The following is a 17,630-nucleotide window of genomic DNA, read 5'->3' on the forward strand; positions in this document are numbered from 1 at the left end:
AAATGCCAGGACCCAGGACCCTGTTGGTGCCATGTCTCTCTCTAGCCAGTCTAACGATCTAAAAGCTGAGCAGAAGTCTTTTTTTTTTCAGGGTGAGCGGAAAAGTATAGTATTTGAGTGGCACTTTTCATGCCCGGCATTCATCAGGCTGAAACCTCGATCACAATTGGTGCTTGGCGCTTGGAATGTTGCGCAAATGTCCAGCAGACGAGACAGCAGTTCAAACTGTTGCTCTCTTAGGTGCTCAGGCATGAAACTGTGCAGCTCAAACACTATACTTTTCCGCTCACCCTGAAAAAAAATTAGAGGGAACATTGGACAGGACCGAACCCTGCAGCACCCCATACGTTAGGGGCCTAGGGGTCGATCTCTGCCCTCCGACCAACACCGACTGCGACCTGTCCGAGAAGTAAGAGGAGAACCACCATAAAACAGTGCCTCCCACCCCCACCTCCCGCAGTCGTCACAGAAGGATACCATGGTCGATGGTATCGAAAGCCGCCGAGAGGTCAAGGAGTACTAGGATGGAGGCATGACCTCCATCCCTGGCTCTCCAGAGATCATCGATCAATGCGACCAAAGAGATTTCTGTGCTGTAGCCAGGCCTGAAACCCGACTGGAAGGGATCTAGATAACTGGTTTCCTCCAAGGACCGCTGGAGCTAAAGGCCACCACCTTCTCAACAACCTTCCCCACAAAGGGGAGGTTGGAGACTGGACGATAGTTGTTTAGGACGGCTGGATCCAAAGATGGTTTCTTCAGGAGGGGTCTCACCACCACCGCCTTTAATGCGGGGGGAAAGACCCCCTCCCGAAGGGAGGCGGTAATAACCGCCTGGATCCAGCCCCGTGTCACCTCCCTGCTTTTAACAACCAGCCAGGAGGGGCACCGGTCCAGTACACACGTGGAGGCACTTACAGCTCTCATGGCCTTGTCCACGTCCTCAGGGGTAACAGCTTGAAAATCAATCCAGTGATGTCCTACCAGATTATCCCTTGGTACCTCAGCTGGTTCTGCAGGATTGGAGCCCAGGTCCGCCCGAAACCAAGCAACTTTATCCGCGAGGAATTGGACGTAGTCCTCAGCTCTGCCCTGCAAAGGATCACTTGTATCCCTCCTATTTAGGAGGGAACGGGTTATCCTGAACAAGACGGCTGGGCGCGACTCAGTGGAAGCAATCAGAGAGGCAATGTGTGTTCTTTTTGACGTCCTAATTGCCCGGATGTAGACTCTGATGCTGGATGTTAAAAGTGCTCGGTCCGACTCGGACTTGCTGGATCTCCATCGGTGCTCTAGGCGTTTCTTTCGGTGCTTCATCTCCCGGAGTTCCTCAGTAAACCAAGGGGCCCTCCTGGATCCACTGCCTCGGATCGGCCGTAAAGGCACAATCCGGTTAAGAGCCTCTGTCGCTGCTGAATTCCAAGCAGCAACCAGAGTCTCCGCCGGACTGCGGGCGAGAGTATCAGGAATAACCCCAAGCTCCGTCTGAAAACCCAACGGGTCCATAAGTCGCCTGGGGCGGAACCACCTGGTCGGTTCCTCCTCCCTACAGTGGGGGTTTGGTCTCCGAAAGTCAAGCCTCAGTAGGTAGTGGTCCGACCATGACAGGGGTAAGATCTCACTACCCCTCAGACCAAGGTCACAACTCCACTGCTCCGAGAGAAATACGAGGTCGAGCATGTGACCCACCGAATGAGTTGGGCCCCGGATTACTTGGGTCAAGCCCATGGCTGTCATGGAAGCCATGAACTCCTGCGCTCCATCAGAGTGTTCACCGAGCGAAGGCAAATTGAAATCCCCCAGAACCATAAGCCTGGGGAACTCAATTGCCAGCTCGGCTACCGACTCGAGGAGCGAGGGGAGGGCTGCTGCAATGCTGTTGGGAGGCAGGTACGTTAACAGCAAGCCCACTTGACCCTTGAAGTCCAACTTCACCAGCAGGGACTCACACCCGGCAAGCTCCGGAGCAGGGATCCTACGAGGTACTAGAGACTCTCGGATAACAATGGCCACACCCCCATCCCTTTCTTGAGCTCGCGGCTGATGAAGCACCTGAAAGCCCTCTGGGCATATCTCTACGAGGGGGACTCCTCCCTCCGGGCCCAGCCAGGTTTCAGTAATACATGCCAGGTCTGCCCTCTCGTCTAAAATTAAGTCCCGAACGAGGGGAGCCTTATGAACTACAGACCTGGCATTTAGCGACAGCAGCCTGAGACCAGGGTCCTGATTACTCACGCCATCTGGCCTTGGAGTGGGACTCATAGGGCCGGAAGGAGGGATCGCTATAACGCAGCGAGCCCTCCTTCCCTGGTAATGGCCAGCCCTAAAGTCCCCGCCATATCTGCCCCTCCCGGTTAAGACCGTAATGCTCCGGCCCACTCCCGTGTCCGTAGTCCCTCCACCCACCCCCATAGCCCCCGCATTTCCCGACAGGCCTTTCGAATCAGTCATCCTGAGATTGGAGTAGGCCCAGATTCCCCCAACACTTTTCTCTGAAGCCCCAAACATCAGATTGATGTAAGAACATGGGGGAAACCTTGGCCTCACATACTTCAATAATTGGGGCTGAGGAAGCTGGAGAGCTATGAGGTTTTCTTTTAAGCACCACTTTCACTCGTGTCTTTGATCTAACTGAGCTCTTTTGATGATGAGGGAGCCAAGATTCATTCTCAGAGAAAACTATCCCAGGTAAGGAAAGGTCTTACTTGCTCTATTGGCTGACCATCTATGGCTAGGATGTCATTTCCCAAAGACCATAACTTTTGAGCTTGATTTATTATCAGATAATTATTATGAGAAAAGAACCCAGTTTAAGTATGATAATATCACAGTGTAAATCAGCATATTCCAATAGGTATTTAGCATGCTAAACATATGTACCTATAACAGAAGTTATAACAAAATAAAACGGTTGGAAGGGAACTTTGAGGTCTTCTAGTCCAACCCCCTGCTCAAGAAGGAGACCCTATTCCAGGGGTCCTCAAACTATGGTCCGCATGCTGGATAAATCCCACTGAAGCCATTAATCCGACCCACATGGGACCATGAAGCTGCCCCATCCAAATCACCCCGGCCACCGCCGGCTGAGCTCATGCCTTCCCTTCACAAGCCCCACGTACTGAAACTGCAAAATTAAGAAAAAGCATTTGGCTGGCAGAGTGTTTCTGGGGGCCCAGGATGCAGGGAGGCCTCAGGAGGGGAAATGGTGCCCACTGCCTCAGCTTCTTAGTTTGAGCTAAATGGAACGCAAAGCCATGTTGCCTGGCATGCGCGGCCTTGCCTGTTGCTCTTCTGGGTTTCTGGTGCACATGTGTGCACAATGATCAGCTGGCATTTGCGTGCATTGGAGTGCCAGAAACTGGAAGAGTTGGTATTCCGGTTTCCACAAGCGCATGCGCACCAGCCAACTGATCATTGCACGCGTGCAAGCCAGAAACCGGAAGAGGAGCTGCCTGGTGCGCATGCACACTGGGCAACTCCTCTTCCAGATCACGTCCCTGACAAGAGCACTTGGTGCTGAAAAGGTTCTCCATCCATGCACTATTCCAAGGGTGGTTTTTCCATGACATTATAAAGCGGTACCAATACTTCACATTTGAGAGATTGTCCTCTATGATTCCAAGATCCCTCTCACAGTTCCTGCTATTGAGCCAGGTTTCACCTAATCTGTACCTGTACATTTGGTTTTTCTAGCCTAAGTGTAAGACTTTACTTTTCTCTACATTGAATTTCATTTTCTTAGGCCCAGGGTTCAAGTCCATCTAGATCCACCTGGACCTTGAGCCTATCTTCTGGGGTGTTGGTTATTCCTGCCAGTTACTGTCTTCTGTAAATTTGATGAGTTCCCCATCTATCCCTCATCCAAATCATTGATGAAGATGTTGAAGAGTACTGGGCCTAAAATAGAATCTTGGGGTCCCTCACTGCTTCTTTCCCTCCATGCAGACGTAGTTCCGTTGAGGACCACAGGTTGAGTCCATCTGGGGGTGATGCTGTCTATCCCACATATTTTTAGCTTTTGAAGAAGTAGATGGTCGTTTACTTTGTCAAAGCCTTTCTAAAATCCAAGTACTGTATACTATGTGCACTGCATTTTGCTGGCCCATTAATTTAGTAATTTTTGTCAAAGAATGAAATAACATTTATTTATCATCTGTTTTTGGATCCTTCATTCGTTGAAGTAGGTTGTCAATATCTAGACTGATTAACAAGGGTTCAAATATGCATCCTTCCCTTTCTCCTTGGTAAGTATCAATCCTTCTTCTCACTGCTCCATTGAGCCCAAACCACCCTCTTAAACAAGGACCTGGAGAAAGAGCTTGGATCAGGGCCAACAGGCTGAGTTCCATTTTGAGGGCAATCAATTTCCTATATAATATTTCTCTGTTAATTATGACAAATGCACTAACATCTAGACAGCCAACAAACTGTTTTAGTTTGCTGATATAGATAAGAGATTTTAAGACAAATTGTTAGCAATATTAGATTATTGACATGCAATATTTATTATAAAATCTATATAGCTCTTCACTACCTAAAACCTTTTGGTTCTTCTGCAAGGAATGTATTTTTCTCAAGTTTAACTAAGAGGATCATGGCATAAAGTTTAGCCACAACATCTCCTAGTCAATTTGGCCTATAATTGCTAGACTTCTTTTTATTCCACTTTTTAATCAGATAAAATGCTACTATTGCCAACTTCAATCCGACTGGATATTGTAGAACTTTTTTATATGTGAAAATGAAGATGCCAATAGAGACCCCAACAACCAGGGATATTTTTTGATCAATCAAGTAGTTGGTAGAATGTCTTTTCCAGGGAATGAATTGCTTGCATTTCAGGCCTTTTATGATTAATCTCACCATGAACATAAATGGGTAAAATATTGAAATTTTTGCTAATATGGAGAAAAGCAGCTCTTGGATTCCATGGAGAAGACATGACTGCATCTATTGCTCACCCACCATCACCCACCCCTCACTCTACCAGATGGAGAAAAACCCACACAAACCTGTGGGATTTTGTAGGTGCCTCCTAATGTTGATGCCTGGATGGAGATGTCCCTTCCAGCTCCATCAAGTAGAGCCAGAAGGTTCTCCTTCCTTCCACAGCCGTAGTTGGGGACATTGGCTTCTCCAGTGGAGAGAATGTCCAGCAAGGCATCAGAAGTGCGGAAAGTGCTCAAATAGGTGTCATGGATGTTGTAGCCCAGTGTGAGATTGTGCAGGAGCTGGGAATTCTTGTTGACCATTTGAATGTTGAAAATGAACATTAAGCCATCTGGAAAACAATAAACATCCCTATTGTAAAAAAAAATATGTTATTATAATGGGCAGCAACAAATACTTTAAAAAAATATATAAGCCTCCAAAAGCCTACTGAACCTTAAGCCAACATTGATCCAAAAGCAATGATCAGTTATGCAAATATGGAAATGGGCTGAGGTACAACAACTACAACTGGTTCCACCACTACTTTAATCTCAGCCACAGTTGGAGAAAAAGGGATCTAGTGGGATCCCAGCTGCTTTGAGAAGTTGGGCAGGAGGAAGGAAGAGGCTCCTGTGACGGTGGAGCTGAATTCCCATCAGGAAGGGCCCCTTGCAGAGTCCCCAAGGGGCCCTTCAGCTCCGCCCGGCTGCTTGGTTGGAGTCCAAAGGGCGCTGCTAGCGGAGCATCTCCGGGGCTGCGGAGTCCTTCGGCGGGGGCGGCAGAGGGGGCCTCGGTGGGGCTGAAACCTTGGGCTAAAGGGGAGGAAGAGTGGGGGAAGGGCCACACAACCATCTGCCTTCAGTCTCAGCGGCCAGAGGCTTCCGAGCGCTCAGAGGTTTGGGGCTCTTGGGCGGGGTGAAGGGAAGGGAGGGGCTGGGATTCTGAGAAGGGGGAGGGGCAAATGCCTAGAGCCCCGCTTTTCTTTGGCGGAAGAAAGAGGCAGGAGAAGGCTCCCCTGCTGATGGCCGCTTGGCTATCCCGCAGCGCTCGCCCTGGTCGCCCCTCCAGGTGAGACTCTCCGCATCCCTGCTGAGCCCCGGAGACGCTGCGGGAGGATGGCGGTTCTTTGGCCCCTTGAACTCTCGCTTCTCTTGCAGCTCCTCTGCCGCCTTTCTCGGGCACTTTGCCCGCTGCTCTCGCTTTTCCTCTCGTTCCCTCCCTGGCTTTAAGCCCCCCTTCCTCCAATGCTCTCCTTCACCCACACACAACACGCCCCCCAAAAAACAGCCCCTGCAACCAACCTCCACCGAGAATACTCTTCCCTTACCAAACAAAGAGTGCCCACCCCCGCCTCGCTCCTTTGTCCCTCCCCAAGCACAAAAGGCTTCTTTTGCTGCTGCGCCCCCTGCAGCCCCCTCGCCCTGCCCGGACCTCCAGCCGTCACCCTCGCCCCTCGCCTACCCTGCTCCCTCGTACCCGGGGCCGGCAGGAACAAGCCACGCACACCCCTCCGCGAAGCCGCACTTTGGGGACGAGCCCGGCAGTCGCCCCTTCAACCTCTCACCCGCGGACACGCCACGCTCCACCACCAATAAATATACTCACACCGCATTTTCTCAGCTTCCCATGCTTTTAGCCCTGGTGGTGTTATCTCCATGGGTCATGAAACGTCTGTAAGAAAACCAGGAAGCTCCAAGAGCCCAAGGAGCCTCAGGTCAACCCTGAGCTACAAATAGTCTCCTTCATTGGCTCCCAGTTTTGCCTCTAGGAAAAACTCGCTTTCTTTTATTGCTCTCATCAGACCCCAAACGGCATTCAGGAAGGCAGAGACCTCTAAAGAATGGGGGGAAGGGGCTGCTGAACCCTCAGGAAGGTGGGTGACACCAGAGGAAAGGAAGGCCTGGTGGAAATGGATTCATCCACAGCATTTTGATCAAAGTATAACTTTTAAAAATGCATTAAAGCACAACTCTTTTTTAATTTATTCAAAATGCACTAGAAACCCTCCAATTTCATATACTTTAACTATAAAAGTACTAGAAAATTATATTATCATATTTTTTCCTGTGGAATGGAAAATATTCCTGAAATTAGGTGTTGTCCAAAGAAAGTATTTCTTGAAAAATCAAATCAAGTTTATTACAATCAAAGACCAGAACAAGTAAAAGCACTCAATGAATGTTCAGTTAAAAATTCTAGAATGAAATAATAAACCACAGATGAAATCTATATTAAAATCACAATTGGGCATCCAATCTGTCAGTTACACATGGCCTAATGATACTATAATATCAGTCCTTAACCTAAGGGCTAAGGAGAAAAAAAACTTTGGAAATGAAAAATGATATACTTATGCTTTAATTGAAAAAAGTAAATGATGATATAATTATGCTGTGAAATAATCTAACAATGATACAATGAAGAATTAATATAAGGTCTGGTGATATAATGTATAAGGTTAGGAACTTACTATAATGATACTTCGCTGCTGATAAAGCAATTCTAATAGGGGAACAAATGAAAACTGGTATATATAGGCAGCGACGCCTTGTTGAAAAATGAAGGAATAAGATCTCTGTTTGAAGGTATGAAATGCAAGGTTAACAATGAATAGAAGTATACTTTCTGGGGGGAAATAATGCCAATGTTAACTGAATATATATTGTAGAATGAAAATGAGGCCTTTAGTTATATTAGATGGAATATCTGAGACGGTAAATATTATTTGAAGATGCAGATGTTAAAACAACTGTAACCAAACGACATGCTGCATGTGATGATGGGTTTTTTTTCCCCTTTTTTTTCCTCTCCCTTCTTTTTTGGACCTTTTTGTCCTTTTTGTCTTTTTTGTCCTTTTTGACTTCCCCCCTCCTCCCCCCCCCTTTTTTTTTAAACCCTAGCTTATTGTGGTGTTTATTAAATATACAACAGAGAGATATGGGATGTATAAACTTAGTAGGGATGCACCTGTGATCAAATGACATATTGTATGTGATGATGGGGTTTCCCCCCCTTTTTTTTTCTTCTTCTCTTTTTCCCATTGTTGTCTATGTAATAAAAAAATAAAAGAATTGTAAAAAAAAAAAAAAATCAGTCCTTAACCTGTGAGGCCCAAAGTCATTAAATACTAAAAGGCAAAGGAGTAGAAATGCAAAAGGGTTTCCGACATCAGTTGTGTAAAAGAGCTATGGTGGATTAATCACATGTTTCCCATGGATCCCCAGTGCTGCTGCGGAGAATCGAGCCCCCTTTGCTGTAACCAGAGTCTGTTCGGCCTTAAGCAGCCACTGGAGCTGAGCAATGTCGAAATGGCCAGGATGCCTATCGGTTATTGGGAGGATATGTTTCTTTCCAATATCTCCATAGAAAGAGCATTGAAGGAGTCTGTGTCCAACTGTATATCCAGGAGAGGAGGGGGGATTGGGGGAGAGACAGAGGGAGGGAGGTGGGGGACTGACTTGCTACCTTGTGTGCTAGGTGAGTCTGGCCAGAGCTGGATCTGGGAGCCAGAACTGAGCAGCCAAATGGGCTGAGCAGATGGGGGCCGAACAGCCTGCAGAAGAGGAGGGGAGAGGAGAGCAGCCAGAAGCTGAAGGGGAGCCCAGGGGTCCCTAGGAGAGGCCTCGGGAGAGCAGAGAGCCCCGAGGCAGCAAGGCTGAGGGAGCAGGGGGGCAGAACGGGAGGACAGGGCTGGGTGGAGGGTCTCGGGGGGTAGGCAGAAGCTCCTGCTGCTCCAGAGCCTCTCAGGGGGAAGCAAGAGGAGGAGGAGGCCATGCCTAACATCTACCTGTACTTTCACTCCCCCCATCATGCATCCACCCCATCCCACCCCATAGATGGTCTCTCCTACCACTCAGACAAGCATATCCACCCCAGACCCGACACTCACTCCATAAAGAAACATCCCATTCAACCCCTCTGGCTCTAAGCCTATGGGGAGCCCCCCAACATTCTTCATCAAGCACAGGGAACTTCACCAACCGCAACAGTCTAAGAGAGTTGGAAGGGACCTTGGAGGTCTTCTAGTCCAAGCTCTGCTCAAGCAGGCTAATAGTGGAGTCTTTAAGAGAGTTCTGACTTCAATAAGCTAAGAGAGATCTAATAAAATGAAACTCAAAGTAGAGAAAAGTAAAATATTTTTTCTTAGATAAGCGTAGGCAAGAAAAGACAAAAGTACACATATAGCTTGGGTAAAACCAGGCTTAATAGCAGTAACTGTGAGAGGGATCTGGGAGTCTTAGTGGTGAACCAATTAAATATGTGCCAAGAGTATACGGCAGCAGACAAAAAAGCCAATGCAATTCTAAATTGTATTAACAGAGGGATACAATCAAGATCAAGGCAGGTAGTGATACCACTCTATAAAGCCCTAGTAGGACCAAACCTAGAGTACTGCATACAGTTTTGGTCATCACATTATAAAAAAGATGTTGAGATTCTAGAAAGAATGCAGAGAAGAGTAACCAGGATGATTAGGGGACTGGAGGCTAAAAGAGATGAAGAATGGTTACAGGAACTGGGAATTACTAGTCTAGTGAAGAGAAGAACCAGGGGTGACTTGAGAGCAGTCTTCCAATATTTGAGGGGCTGCCACAGAGAGGAGGAGGTCAAGCTATCTTCCAAAGCACCTGAAGGCCAGACAAGGAATAATGGAGGGAAACTGAACAAGGGGAGATTCAACCTAGAATTGAGGAGAAATTTTCTGACAAGGAGACCAATCAACCAACGGAGCAGAAGTTGCCTTCAGAAGGTGTGGGAGCTTCATCCCTGGAACGTTTAAACTAGAGACTGGACAGGAACCTGTTAGAAATGATGCAGGGTCTCCTGCTTGGGTGGGGGCATTGGACCAGATGACCTACAAGGTCCCTTCTAACTCTGTTAATCTTTTCTAGTTTCTAGAGAGGCTGGGAAGGATTCCACATGTGGATGTCCAAAACTGTGAATACAGACATGCTTAATTCCTTCCTTGAATTTCTTTTTAGGCACAAAGGAAAAAAATATGTGAAAAGAACACAAGATATATCGGTATACAATTCCAAATAAGCACAAAATTCGTAAGGTGGCTGACCAACTGCACCCAGTGAGTAGTTCTTCATGGAGCTACATCTACATGGAGAGAAATATTCAGAGGGGAACCTCAAGTTTCTGCCTTGGGCCTCAGACTCTTCCATATCTTCCCAAATGATCTATGTGAGGGTACAGAAAGGGAACTCACCAGGTTTGCAGATACAACCTAGCTTGTGGGAATTACTAGAATATAAGCTCAATATCCAGAAGACATAAACATTGGATGCTACCTAACAAGATGCAGTTCACTGGTGAGAAAAGCCAGGATCTGCACTTAGGAGACCCCAATGCCCAGGTACAGAGCAGGGGGTAGCAGGCTCAGCAGTGGTATCTGTGAAAGGATCTCCTGGCAAAGCACTTAAGAATCAGCCACAACTCTGTTGCAGATGACAAAATAGGCCCAGGCAGTCTTAGGCAGCAATAAAAGAGGGGCAGATTCAAGAAGGAGAGAAAGGCTGGTACAGCTTTCTGTCTCTGGTCAGACCATCCTTGGAATACTTTGTCCAATTCTGGTCACCCCAGAAAAGAAAAAGTTCTGGAGATTCTGGAAAGTGTGAAGAGAAGAGGAACATAGATGATTTAAGGTCTAGAGGCCAAATCATTTGATGAACGGTTGAGGGAGTTTGCTATGTCCATCTGAGAGAAGGTGGGAAGGATTGGGCATCCGTGATAGAATCTTCTGGCACTTTTAGGGTCTCCCACAGAGAGGAGGGGAGTGACTTCATCTCCAGAGCCCTGGAGGGAAGGAGAAGAGGAAACGGGTGGGAGTTTGTTAAAGAGAGACCAATCTAGAAGTCAGGAGAAGTTTTTGGACACTAGGAACAATTAAGCCATGGAATAAGTTGCATCCCAAAGTAGAGAGTGCTCCATTTCTGGAAGTTTTCAAAGTGGACAAGAGAAACATTTGACTGGGATGGTATAAAGTTCCTGCCTTGAGCAGAGGGCTGGACTAGAAGACCTCCAAAGTGCCTTCCAGCCCTATCAATCTACCTCCTATGTTCTACCATCCCTAAGACTACTTCACGACCCACTGGCCACCAGCCACTGACCAGCTCCAGTTGGCCTTGGTGGCCCCTGGCTTCCGCCTCCGGTTGCTTCTCTCTTGCAGCCTCTGGAGCAGCAGGGGTTTCTGCCTGCCCCCAAGACCCTCAACCCAGCCCTTTCTTCCAGCTCTGCCACCAGCTCCATCAGCCTTGCAGCCTCCGGGGGTCTCTGCTGCCTCGAAGCGTCTCCTGCAGACCCCTCGGTTCCCAGTTCAGCTTCTAGCTGTTTTCCTGTCTTCTCCTCTCCTGTGGGCTGCCCAGATCCCAGCTGCTTGGCTCCCAGATCTGGCTCTGTTCAGACTCTCTGCCTTCCCCACAGCAGAGCCCTTTCCCTCCACATTGCTGCCCCTCGGCCTCAGATGGCACTCCGAGGCTTGGAGCAGAGCCTGGGGATCCACCGCTACCAATCTCACCACTGCCATGGCCATCACCTCCACCCTCTTTCTTGGCTCGGAGCCCTGGGATTCCTCAGTGCTCTCAGGCCCTGATGCTTGGTGGCTGGGAGGCTTTCAGTTCAGCTGACAGTCCTGCAGAGTGACTGGTAAGGTGGGGGTAAGGGAGGGGCTTCAGCTGGTAAGGGTGGGGCTCTCTGACTCCCCTGGCACACTGGGTGGCAAGTCAAGGGAAGGGAGGGGAAGAATCTTTTTTCTTTCTCAAATGGGTAAAAGGCAGCCATTCCTCCATTCCAGGTATGGGGAGAGAGAGTGTCAGCAAAGTTGTCCCATGTGCTGGTCACTCAGGAGTGCCAACATCATTTCTGAAGAAGGCCACTTGGCTGGTGACCTCCCTGTGGAGATCTTCCCTGTCTTTCTCCAAACACCTGTTCTGCAGCTCTAATTCTTGGAAGGCCATCCTGAGATGGGTCAATCCTTCTCTGTTGTCCTCCAATTTTTCTGCAGGTCTTCCATTCTGGCCTGGTAAACACAGATCTGCTGCTGCTGCAGATGGTTGAGGTGCTTCTTCTCATTTTCCCTCACATTCTGAACAATGGAGACTTTCTGCTTCAGTTGGCTGGAGTGGCTTTTCTCCACAAGGTGGAACTTTTGTCCAACTGAACCAGTTAATGCTGCAGACTCTAGAGGTGCTTCTGGAGTTCTTAAGAAGGTTCCAGGCCTCTTTGAGGAGCTTCTCAGAGGTTCTAAGGCAGCCTTCTCAAGTTTGAGAAAGGGCACTTGACTACGAACCTCAGACATTTCTTTCTGGAGTTCTTCAGTGTGTTTCACCAAAGATTCCTTCTCTAGTCCTAACTGGTGGATCATCGTGTTGGCATGGTCCAAGCTTTCTTTGTTGTCCAGCAGTTTTCTGCAGGTCTTCTGTTTTGTTCTGAAGTTGATCCACTGTCTGCTTGAGAAAACTGTGCTGCTCTTTCATCCGTTGTTTGTCTTTCATGGATTCCTGGATCTGAAAGTCAACGGAATCTGGTTAATCTGGAGATCATGGAGGCCATCACTGCTCATTGAGAAAACAGCCCAAGGATATTCCCTAAAGGACCTTTTCTTCCTTGCTGCTGACCTGTTTGGAAAATGGAGAGACACAGTCACATCCTCTCTCTCAGTTCAGGGGACATTTTGTTAACTGCCTAAAGTTCACAGATGCCTTCAAGTGGCCCAGTTTGAGAAACTCTGACTTAATCCATCACAACTGATCTCCCTTCAAACTATCTTTTTTTTTTTCTGTACAAATCTTTTTTATTTCCATTTCATTCTATACAATCACATGTTTACTGTGCAACCGAGGCATATAACATTGGGTAATAAACACAGCCCTCACTTTTATAGAAAATGTCCCCTACAATACAAACCCAATATACTGCCTTAGCCCACCATACACCCTCTTTCATCCCCCTCCAACTTTCATTCTTCCTTCTCTCATACCCCTCTACACATACTTCCCCTCCCCCTCTATCTAACCCTAACCCTATCACTCCCTCTCTTAATTCTGGCTCCAATTTGAGGCTTCTCTTCTCTCAAGACTCTCCAAAGGAGTCAGAATCTGTGATTGGTCAATTCGGCCACCTCTGGCACTGCTAGGGGGTTTCTCAGGAGAGGGAAAGGGGGGGGACCATTCAGATTAGGAAAGAACCCCCCTCCAAGTACTTACCAGTCCCATCCAAGGCACGAAATCCTGGTTCATCCCCTTGAGCCAGTCCCTCTCTCTCAGCCACAGCCTACCTCACAAGCATGTTGTTGTGGAAATGATGGAGTCTTCAGTATGTTCACTGCCTTGAGCTATTTAGAGAAAGAATAAAGGTGGATAAAAATCTGAGTAATAAAAAATAAAAATATATGAATAAATAAATCAGCAGGATGAGTCTATTTGGGAAATTATTACATCTGGCCAATGGAATCCCTTTTTAGGTTAATTTCCCCATGTCGGCTTCTACCTTTGGGGTCTCAATACCTCTCCAACTGGGACATCCTGAAGCCAATTTTTTTCCCTAGATCACATTGGAGCCCCCCAGCCGGCTGCTCCCAGCCCCTTTCCAGAGACAGGAACCTTTGACATGTTGGGTGAAGAGTTTGGTGACAGGCATGGAGGCTGCAGACATGGTAGGTATCACCACATTTGTCCCACATTTTTAATCTCACTGCCTAATTCTGCCTGAAAGGAGGAGCCCAGGCGAGGGAGACCCTGCGATGCCCCCAGTGCCAGCCATCCAATCCAGCCACTTTCCAGGGATGTTGAGCAGAGCCTCCATTATGTGGTCCAGACTCCCCAAGGATGCTGGAGGTTGCCATGGTGAGCTCCAGCCAATGAGCTCAGGAGGAGCCTCTGATGTCACAAGCCAAGGGTTTGATTGGCCTGGACCTGAGATTTGAATAATAATCACCAACTGGCTGCCTTGTCCTGGGGGGGGGTGGGGGTGGCTTATCCACTGATGAGCCAATCCTGAAGGGACTTTGAGCCCCGAATTCAGTTCAGCCAGAGTGGCTCCCTCTGAAGGGGGAACCCTTGGTTGCTTGGAAAGGTTGGGGCACCCCAGATTCCACCCCTTCTTTGGGGGTGCAATCTAGATTGAAAATTTGTCCCTTGGATCTGGAATCTGGTATGAGAGATCCAGAGAATCTGGGTTTCCTGCACCTGCCCAGATGATGAAAGGGAAACATGCATAAAATATTAGATATTATTCCTCTTAAAAAGGCCTTGTGGGAAGGTGCCTGAAGAAACGATGGATCCAATGATGTACAGTCCCTAACCAAGTATCCTACACATAGTCCTCAATTTACATCCATTCATTTAGCAACAGTTCCAGGTTCCACAGCCATTGAAAAAAGCACTTTATGATGGGTCCTCATACTTATGACAAGTGCAGCACACTTGGGTGCCTGGCAATCAACATGGATTCTTGACAAGAAAAATCAGTGGGCAAAACAGTGTTTGTTTCATGACTGCAGGATTCACTCAACAACCGCAGTGATTCGCTTAACAACTGTGGCAATAAACATTGTAAAATTCAGCACAACTGACTTAACGACCACCTAGCTTAGCAATGGCATTTCTGGTCCCACTTCTGGTCGTAAGTCGAGAGGTAGCTCTAGGGTGTAGCAGCAGGCTGATCTGAAAAAGCTTAAGCAGGGATGGATTTAAGCAGGGGTGGGAGACCACCAGGAAATGCCAGGGTTAGATTGAAAAGAAGGCAGTGGCCTATCTTTCTATGAAGAAAATTAGGTGGGGCCCTTTAGTGACTTTGAGCCAATCAGTAAGTGACTCTGAGTTCTACTCCTAACTTAGACATCAAAGGCAGATGGGGACTTTGAGCCAATCACCAGGAGGCTCTGATTTCAATTCCCAGAGCCCAGCTAGGACTTCATGGCCAATGTCTAATGTCCATTTCTCCCCCATTTTCCATGGACGGAGAGTCCTAACACTTTTTTTTTTTTTTTTTTTGCATTCCTTGTTTCTCTGCTCAGTCGAAATGTGTGGAAAGTTGTCTTCCTGGATTTGACAAGAGGGCTGGAGGAGGAGAACCAGTTTGCTGCTATGACTGTGTTCCTTGTCCGGAGGGGACCTTCTCCACTCAGGGAGGTGGGTGACATTGAAGAAAATGGGAGGCACTGCAGAAATCCAGAGCATTGTCATGAAAGTACCAATTAAAATACACTTTGAAGCTCAATTCTTTTCTTGTTTATTTTCAAAATTCTCCATCTAAAGGAGAAAAGAGCAAAAAGACCACGAAGGAAAGGCTGGGAAGAGATGGGGGGCTGTGGGAGATTGGGCAAACTTTACCACTATTATTTATCTCTAATACATTTACCTACCCAGTATCTCTTCTGGTTTTCAGTTTTGATGTTTCCTGCTATTTTTTTTTACCTTTTAAGAAATAGATCATAACTTTCATTCTAATTTCATGACTTCTACCTCACAGACTCAATGTAGCTTTTACAGCGCAGACTTGATCTCCTGAAATGGTATCCATACATTTAACATATTTAACTTCACCTAAGAGAACCCTCTGTGCAATCCAAAGGGCAGAAAATTAGAAACCGTATCTTCTTAGAAATTCTATGAGAAATTCTTCAGAAATTCCACCTGAACCACATCAAAGATCTTTTCAACATCCAATGCAATGTGAGCATTGGATCGAGAGATATTATTCAGTCACCCGTGTCTTAGTCACAACTTCGAAAGGAAGAGATAAGAGGGTGGAAGTTTTCACAAGCTTTACCACTTCCGGAGAAAATCTCTTTTTGGATGTGACCTGCAACATTTATCTCTGTAGCAATAGCAATAGTTCTTTGGAATTTGAGGGATTTTCTTAGGTCTGTAATGGTGTAGCCTGCCTGAGCAGGGGGTTAGACTAGAAGACCTCAAAGGTCCCTTCCAACTCTGTTTCTCTGTTAGGTCCATCACGTGGAAGATTACTGTGATACATTCTACATGGGCCTCCCCTTCAGGAACTCTGAGAAGGTGTTTCTGGTCGACAATGAGGAGATGTGGACAGTAATGGGGGAACCCCATTGCATGGATATCCTGACAGCCAACTACATTTCCCAAGATCCTCTGAATCAGGGGTGAAATCCTCCTGGTTCGGCCGAACCAGTAGGGATGATTGTCCTTGGTTCTGCAAACTGGTAGTAAAAAAAAAAGCTTCCAGGGATCGTGCGGCTGAGCTGTGAGCTGCGCGATTGTTGGAAGCATTTTTTTCCACTTTTTAAAGCATTTTCCCCCTTCCAGTTTGGGCGAATTGGCAGGGAAAAATGCTTGAAAAAGCAGGGGGAGGGGTGCTGCGAAAGAGAGAGAGAGAGAGAAGGGGAGGGAGGGAGAGATGGGGGAATGGAGGGAGGGAAAAAGGAGAGGGAGGAAGGACCACAATCCTGGCTCTAGACGCGGCTTCAGAGAATGCCTTGAAAGAGCACAGCAGTCCAGGGCTGGAAGGGACCTGGAGGTCACCTAGTCCAACCCATAATAAAAGATTATTAGATTCATTATTAACCTCAAATAATGTAGATTCCTGTGAAAATTCTGCACATTAGACAGGAAATAATTAACATCCTAGGATTTCTCCCAATTTCATAGATTTAGCTATGCTTTTTTAAAAAAAATACATATTCTTATCTCTTTTGGTGAAACCCATCTTGGAAAGTGATCCTACTAACAATAGAAGATATTTTTTTTAAATATAGAAGGATAACATATGAAAGAAATATTGCTTTTTGTTTTCTCAGATACAGAAAAATGTATTCCCAAAGTTATAACCTTCCTGTCCTATGAAGAACATCTGGGCATCACCCTGGTCTCTTTTGCCCTGCTCTTGTTCTTAATCACAGGGTTTGTTTTAATCATCTTCATTAAATTTGTAAAAAATCACATTGTCAAAGCCAACAACCGGGACCTCTCCCTCCTGCTTTGCTTCTTGTCTTCTTCTCTCTTCATTGGTCAACCAAGGAAAGCCACCTGCCTTCTCCGACAAATCGTTTTCAGCATCATCTTCTCAGTTGCCATTTCTTCTCTCTTGGCCAAAACCATCAAGGTGGTGCTGGCTTTCCTGGCCACAAAACCAGGAAACTGAGTGAAGAGATGGTTGGGGAAGAGCTTGGCCAACTCCATCATCCTTTCTTCTTCTGCTGTCCAAATTATCATCTGCTCCATCTGGCTGGGAATTTAATATTTAGCAACCACCAATGAACCAAGTACCTTATTAAAACAATTTCAGCAGTTATTGCTGCTGACAGTGGCTGAAACTATATCTGTGTGTGAGAAAAAGTGAGTGGGAAAAGAGGTGAGATGGAAGCTGGAAGGACCATGCTCCAACTGTGTTTTTTGAGAACAATATGAGAAGCCTTGCCCTTCATACAAAGCCAGGTGGAAGGATAAAGGATGAAGGCTCCTTTGCTTAGATATGCTATCCCAAGAGACCCAGTTGCCAAAATTTCCCCCAGCTGCCCCTGCCCCGTGAAGGAGGGTTTTCTAGGGGATCTTGCATCATCCCCCTCCCTTAATTGGGTGATCAGGACCCCTCAAACAGCTGATTCTCTTCCCTGATACAGGGAGCAGGTTGAGAGTGGAGTCCAGAAGCTTTGAGGAATGGATGGTTTGTGGGTCGGGGGCACATGGGCTCCTTTTGATGGTTACTATTGATTTGTTGGG

This window comes from Thamnophis elegans, chromosome 15 (assembly GCF_009769535.1).
Source record: "Thamnophis elegans isolate rThaEle1 chromosome 15, rThaEle1.pri, whole genome shotgun sequence".
NCBI lineage: Eukaryota > Metazoa > Chordata > Lepidosauria > Squamata > Colubridae > Thamnophis > Thamnophis elegans.